Genomic DNA, 8549 nt, shown 5'->3' with positions numbered 1-8549 from the left:
AAACTCTTCTTAGTTAAATTTAATTAATAAACCCGAAAACATTTAAAATATGTATTTTTAACCAATTTGTAGATTATTGATTCAAAACAACTTATAAGTTTCGCTATTTATTTATGAATAGTTTAGTTGAAAATGTGTTCTCCAATATACAGGTTTCGGTACGTTGATAATATAACACACTATGCTGAACTTGTTTTGTATTTTTAATACACTAAAAAACTTTATAATTGCCCGAATCTTAAATAATTGTTCAAGTATAGACGGTAAAAAAATAAAGAATTATGCTGTAGTCTAAACTATGTTATTCAGAAAACCCCATAATTTGAAGGTAGTTCTGTTTCTTATTTCTTATTAATTATGCAATGTAATTTGTAACAATGACTATAAAATTGACTATAAGTAGTTCACGCTACGGGACGTCGTCATAAGATCAGCTCTATACAAATTATATATACCTACTCATAAAGAGCACAGGACAAGAGTAAATACCGTTTATTACATATACCTTAAATAGTATCAATCTCAGATTTTAAAAGTTTCTTTTTTAAATTGTTTCGCTTAGTTGGTTTAAAATTAATTTACTCGTTTCCTATCAAGGAGAAACATTTGAATTGTAAGAAAAGTGCTATAAGACATATTCCTGATGATTCATATATTTTTCCTTGAAGAAGTTAGGTTAGGTTAAGATGCTTATGGTTAATTATATTCTAAACGGTAGCAGATATATTTACAATATAACAATATTAAAAAGTCAGTACAGTGGGGTTAGGGTATAGAGGGGACAGACCATGATGGGGTCGGGGTATAGTGGCATAGTTGGTATTTATTTGTTTTCTGAGGTTTTTAGCCGTAATTTTAAGACCTGCAAGTTGAAAATTTGTCAGAAGTTAGAACTCATATGTGTCTATAATATATTAAACGATGTAAAAATTCGGCACAACAGTTTTTCTGTCAATGCCGGAAAACTGTGTTTTTCGCTGATATCGTATATTTTATAAAGTTTAAGAAATTCTCGAGTCTTAAAAAAAAAAAAAAAGAGTTGAAATAATAAAAAATAAAAAACGAAAGGGACCTTACCCTTTTTGCGTGTGTGATAAAAAAAGTCAATTTCTTGTCAAAATAATTTAATTTACATGATGAAAAACGTAAATAACAATAATAGCAAATATCATTATATAACATTATATTATTATAGTATATATTATTTTTTTTATGTCAAGTGATAATAATACAAAAAAAACACCAATTGTTAGTAGAAATACACTTCATGATAATAAGACAGACGAAATAAAAGATAAGTGATAAAGCAGACGAGATACAACAATGGAAATATAGTACATTCGTGTGAAAAGGGACCTAAGTCCAGGAATAAGGCCCCTTTATGCATAAATCGGAAAATAAACAAGCCGTTTTCTAGACCAGGGAATGTCTGAATAGGGTCCTTTCTAGCATAAAACGTTTAATCACAGTAAATAAGATAAGAATAACAGTAAAAATCCGTAATTAACTTGTTTTTTCCTAGAAATGGCGTTAAGGACCCATTTTACATGAACCAAATCATATGACTTGTACACGTTGTCTTTAAATTTGATGTTTGTGTAATGACTAATATTCTCTTTACAGCAAAATGTAAAAAAATTTTATTTAAAATTTGTTTACATATTATGGAATTAAAAAAAACGTAAACCTTATTGAAAAAAAAAAAATCCATACACCTTTTATAAATAAGGGACGAAGGTAAACTTTTTTAAGTATTGAAAAAAATCTGTCTACAAGTATAGGAAACAAATTGTTTTCACAGTATTCATAGATTCCAAGAATGCGAGTGTCTTACATGGAATAGATCACGCTTTATTATAAAAGCAATCAAGTACAAAATTGATAGGTATATTTACCATACATGGAAGCTTATAACTTGATAAAATTCAAGTAAAATTTTGATTTTTCGAGCACACTATATTAGTTGTACTATATAAAGTATGCATGACGCATTAAGTATGGTCTTCTGCAAAAACACATTAATCATAAATAACACAGTGTAAAACTACAAAAAATATTCTTCTTGTAATATATATTGCTTGTAGAATATCCTACAGATATATGTTAATACTTATTTACATTGCTACACGCGTTGTCAACTATTCTGTTGGAAACATAATAAAAATTGAACATAAGGTTTAATAAAAAACTGCTTTAAATCACTTTTGTGTAGCCATCGAATTTTAAACCGCACTCTTTTTTTCGTACCTTTGCTTTTACACTCCAGTATATTTATTCAATAATAGGTACTATATTAAATATGCATGACGCATTTTCAATTAAAGTAACAAAAGTCCTGATTATAATTGAACCAAAAGTAATTTTACGTTCACATTTAGCCCAAGGTCAACGCATGCAATAACCGAAAAACTTGATAAAGACCATTTGAAATTAAATATTTTTTTCATATTGGTTTACACGTTTCTCACAGCCATAAATGTTAAATGTAACAACTTAAATTAAAATTTGTAAATTACTGTTACAGTAGCTGTATGTAAGCCCGTGTGCACAGTTGCAAATTTAATACATTTCACTGTACAAATTTTATATGAAAAAAAAAAAAACCAATCGCTTAAGTTCCAAACGACATTATTACATTCGCTTCATGCGATTTTCTTTTATATTTCACATAATAGCGTCCTTTTACAACACCGACCGTTTTATCCGACACCAAGAATTTATTATTAAATAAAATCACCATTTCATTAATTAATTTTCAACATAAAGATTAAATTATTGCGAGTATCATTAGAAATCCCGTGTGATTGTTACATTAGAGAGAAACCATTGTCTGAAAATAAAGTACCCAATGTAGCAATTCTAAGAGATATTTATTATGAATTGATTACATTGCCACAGGCATCGTGGAATATGCTGCATTAAATGTTGAAATGGGTTTAATTAGGCAGCTTAAAGACACCAAGACTGTGAAAATACTTGAGAAATCAAAATACTTAAATTTCTTTCATTATTTTATTTTCTGTAGGAGTTTTTTTAAGCTATATAAAGTTAAGTAAAATTTGTATTTTACACTTTTTTATAAACGAAAAAAATCAACCTCAAATAGTAGAGATTCTAACTCAAGTTATTTCCAATTAATACGAACTTAATTTCCTTTAAATTTTATTTTTGTTTTCATTTGAAAAATGTTGGTTGGATGAGTTAAGTAAACTCGATGTTAACCGTTCGAAATTAGTTTTCATTTAGTAGTTTAACTTTAAATGATCTACTTTTTATTATTTTAAGGGGATTGCATGCGGTCTATTTTTGTGGAGTTTTGTATAGGCAATATCTAAGAAAAAAGTGGTTTTAATAAATGTTGGCCATGTCAATTATTTGACCGGTTAATTTGTAAAGAGTTAAGGTATTATTTTAAAATTTAAAATATTTCTTAAGAATAAACTGTTAGAAAGTACCTTATGCAAAAAAAAAAAACAAATCTTGAGCAATAATTTTATACCTTGGAAATACTAAAATTATAGACAGAGTGTACATAAAAATCATTGTGCCTATGTAAATTTTACACGTTATTAACATATAATAATATATGAATAACGTTGATAATATTGTAATTTTGAAAACGCCAAATGAAAAAAAAAATATATTAAAATATCTTTGTGTACAAATTCTAAAAATGTAGGTATGTAGGTATGTTCAATGTGAGAAAACTGTCAACCTGTGATGTAAAAAATGGTATTTGAGGGCAATGGTACAAAAATATAGTGCAAATTGCGAAAGTAAAGTGGGATTGAGGCACGAAACATACTAATAGCCGTTATAGGGTCATAGATCTATACGAATTTTCACCACTGAATATGATAACAACACTTTTGAATTGAACTCTTTCATGTGATACTGTAATGGTAGAAGTACATGTGTCATACACATAGAACCTTAAATAATAATGTTCTTAAAAATGTATTTTTATTGTTAGAGTGTTTACAATTAGGGTTGATCGTTTGTCTATAACAATTTATTTCTATAATTATTCAATTCTGGGTTGACTATTGATTCTCACAAATTGACCAAGTTCAAAGTGACATTTTTTTACTTAGTTTTTCATTAGTAAAAAACCTTAATCTTAAAACTAAAAATGCGAATTAAAAAAAAAAGCATTTCACCCCATCTAGGGGAAAAGGTTTATGTTTCTTTTGTAGTTTGATAACGTACGATAGTAGTATATCTAAAGAACATTCCATTTAAATTTTGTTTTTTTTATGTATACAAGTGTTCATCAAACCATAACGTTTTAAATTATAACGAATAATTTTAAACTATTTTAAGAAAGCGAGTACAGTGGGGGGTCTGGGCATAGTGGAAACGAAGCATAGTGAGGACGGGGAGGTCATAGGCTTACAGGAATTTTTTAATCTGGAAGTGATAAAATCACTTTCGAAAAAACGCTTCGATGCAATTCTGTAGTTAGTGTTTTCAAACCACAGTACCTATAAACCAGAAAAGTTAGAAAGTATTAAAATGAGGTACCGTATTTAGAAATAAGCATCAAAGCGTTAATTTGTAAGTGATTTTATCCGAGAAGACTAGTATAATAGAGTACAGGCATAATATAATCAAAGCATAGAGAGGACGGTGAGGTCACGGGTCTACATAAATTATTATTATAAATAAAAGTGATAAAATTGAGTAAAATCACTTTCAAATAAACGCTTTAATGCTTATTAGTAAATACAGCACCTCAATTGAATCGGTCATTTAAAAAACGACACAAGTCACAAAATTGAAATTTTACACCGGCCACAAAAAACTTCATAAAGTTATAACTAGTCTTGGCAGTGATTCTAATTTCTTGTACTCAACATTTGTATTTGCATTAACCTAACTTGGAGTATATAATTTATTTTTTTTCACAATTATTGGTTTTAAAACCACTCGTTGAACTAATGTTTGCACTATACACTTTTAACAATTTTATAGCGTATACGATTTTATACCTCCTTTTTTGTTTTATAGGTATTTGCCATTTTTTCTTTATAGTATTAAAAAAATATATATTACACGACTAAACTATATAGTTTTGTACTTTATTTATCGATAATAACTGTTATGAACGAAAAAAAACTTGTACCCAACTAAAAGTCACCAAATATATTATTTACAAATTAATAGCAATTAGAAAAATCAAATAACTTTGTATTTTTTGGAAATTTCACAAATAATGTTTATACCCTTTTTAAGTCTGCCCAAATACCTCATGAATTGTCATAAAGAGGTAATATATTTTATACATGTATATGTTAAATATAAACACACTTTTCTTTGTTTCTCACACGAGTGTTATCATATCCTCGGGAAATATTTATATTAATTGTAGTTATTGTTTTCAATACATTTGCATTTATTTGTACAATATAATAATATATATTTAATAAGTTAGTTAAATTTTAAATCTAAATGTGAAATGACCAATTATGACTTTTTCTCGATATGCCCGACGCTACTTATATTATGATTCATAATTTTTCTATTTCTCTAGTCTCTACTAATGTTCTTGATCTTAAGCTTTCAAAGCCTCTGGAAAGTATCTGTTATTCTTTGGTTAGCCAAATTTTAGTGTATGTGGCTGAGTTATATAGGAACATTTTTATTTGAGAATGAATTCATGAGTATTAAATCCAATAATCTCAACAATACTGCGACCACACCGAACTTAATTAGTATTAATCAAGTTATTTTTGTTTCAAGGTTTATACTATTGAAGAATTTACTAAATGTTATAATTCAAACTCCTCCAGATGATCAATGATCACACCACCGGGATATTCAATAATTATCACATATTTACCACTAGATGTACACCTGTCAAATATTTTATTAGCTAGAACTCAATGTTACTCAATTGCCAAGACTTAAATAACTTAAATTATGAGGAAGATAATAAATAAATAAAATCAACAACGGTATGCCTCATGTGACACAACTTTATTGATTAGTATGCGGAGTAACTTACTGCCCTTTTGAAGGGATTTTGCTATTTTATATACATATATATGTATAAGTCTTTGTATAATTTCTTATTGGTCATCTTAAGTTTTATGCGTCTATAATCAATACCATTACTCAATTAAAATAAGCAATTGGTATCTGTTTTGTTTTTGCATATCATATTAAATTATAGTTGATGACACAAAGCTGTCAGTTTTTTAAACAAAAAATCTCTACACAATTGTAAACAATTTGATTATTATATTAGCCAAAAGAATCCGTAAACCGTAGCACGAATGACGCTATACTAAAGCATCGGTTGTGCAAGTTATATGTGTATAATATGGATTCTAAGAAATGTGAATATTTTTATAAAATTTAATTTTTGATGTACTTATGTAGATATTACAGCTCCGCCCTCGCTACACAATGACCCTAATGTGCTGTATTTTTTTTTTATCATTAAAATATTTTAGGTCTAATATTATGTCAAAGTCTTTTGTTGGATTCCGTTTAAATTAATTTTTAGATTTATTTTATTTCATAAAAAACAATATAACTGTGTGCTATGCATATGAACATTTTTAAAACTTGGATAGTTTTTTTATATTCGCCTGATACGCTTTTGTGTTATATTTTATATATCCAAGCTTCAACAATTTTTTAAATTATAAAAATTTTGTACAATTCCCTGTCGTGGGATATACAATTTTTTTTTAAACATATTAGTGTTAGCGTACAAATTGTCACGGCACAAAATGTGGTGAACTTAGCAGGCTTGTCTGTGCGATTTTGTTTACATAGCTGGTTACTTTTTATTTTATACCTAGTTGACTCATATTTACAATACTCAACGGGATTAACCAACCCACCGACAGCAAGACGTTCGGTTTTTATGTTTTTTTCTATGATATTTTATCGATAAAAAATTATAAAATATATAAATTTATATTTTACCGTCATAGGTATTATAGGTTTTCCTCATAATGATAAAAAGATTTACCGTTGTTGTATTACAGTTTACAAATTTTTATTTTGCCAACTATAAGGGATTTAATTTGTTTGTCCAAGCTTAACTTTAATCATTCAAGTCATAACTGCTATTTTGTATTTATTCTGTAATATTTTGTACTATTATATTTCCAACCCAAAGACTAGCTATGATAAATTAGCGGTTCAAATACGGTAACAATGACAAGGCTATCGGTTGGGTTCATTATTTTTTTTAATGGGAAATTGCTGTGCTACTGTTGCAAAACTGAAAAATATTGATATTAAATTTAAATCTTCGCAAAATCATGCACCCGAATTTATTGACAAAATATAAAAAATATAATGCTACCGTTATTAAAAAAATTATTTACATGTTATGGAATTAAAAGAAACATGATCCTATTTGGAAAAAAACTAAATCCAAACATCTTTTATTAATTACGGAAGAATGTAAAAATCTGACAAGTATAGGAAACAAATTGTTTTCAAATTATCCATAGTTTCCAAGAAAACGAGTGTATTACATCAAATGGATCACGCTGTATTGTATAAGCATTCAAGTTCAAAACTTTCTGGGCATGATTTTAACTGTTTAAACAGGATCTGGGACTGAGACGGTACCCTTGATTAAGAGGAGGATATAATAACCGTAAAAAGTGTCATGAAAACGCTGTCACGCGGTTATCTGATAAGAGATTTGAGATGACGGATGGGGGTGGAAAAATAAACAACCCAATGTAGCAATTCCACGAGAAATTTGTAATGTATTGATTATATTGCCACAGGCATTGTGAAATATGCTGTATTTAATTTTAAAATGTGTTTAATTAGGCAACTTAAAAAAACCAAGATTGTACAGATACTTAAATTACTTTAAAATATGACAGAATAAAAAAATGAGTTATTTTAGCCTTCGGGTACCTTTATTATTTCTTGTTCTTTTTAGGAACTACGACAGTCATTTTCGATATTCAATCATATTTTAATGAAATTTAATTAATTTAAACAGTTTGTTTTTTTTTAAATTTTATTTCCTGTAATAGTTTTTTTAACTAAAAAAACTCAACGTCACATAATAGAGATTTAAACTCGAGTTATTTTCAAGTACGACACCGACTTGGTCTAATAAATGGTTAAAATACACATAAGACGTTTGGGAATTATTTTAGTTTTGGTTAAAATTTGGTTGATCAATATGATTTTAATGTTAAAGGAAAAGTGCAAACTATCAACTTGATGTTTTTCAAATAGTACATTATTTCAATCTATATTGATTGTATTAAATAAATTAAAACTCGGTTGAAACAAATTTTTTTTATTCTTAATATTAAAAAGTAAAAAAAATAAACATTAACTTGATAAGTGGAAAGGAATCCCCCATCGTTACTACGGTAATATGTTCTGTTGTACTAATACCGGTTTCAACGAATCCTAACTATAAACCATATCATATGTATTATATTTTACATTGTATTATCGTGAACGATATTAACATGATATTAGGTAACGCCTTGTAGATGCGTGTAATACAAGTAGCCGAATTGCCTATGCGAGACGCCGGCAATGCGAGAAGG

This window comes from Adelges cooleyi, unplaced genomic scaffold, assembly GCF_023614345.1.
Source record: "Adelges cooleyi isolate 19-005CV unplaced genomic scaffold, UGA_ACOO_1.1 ACOO_flye_CR_arks_rails_tigmint_CR_PRNA_21, whole genome shotgun sequence".
Taxonomy (NCBI): domain Eukaryota; kingdom Metazoa; phylum Arthropoda; class Insecta; order Hemiptera; family Adelgidae; genus Adelges; species Adelges cooleyi.
Note: the sequence above shows the minus strand (reverse complement) of the source record.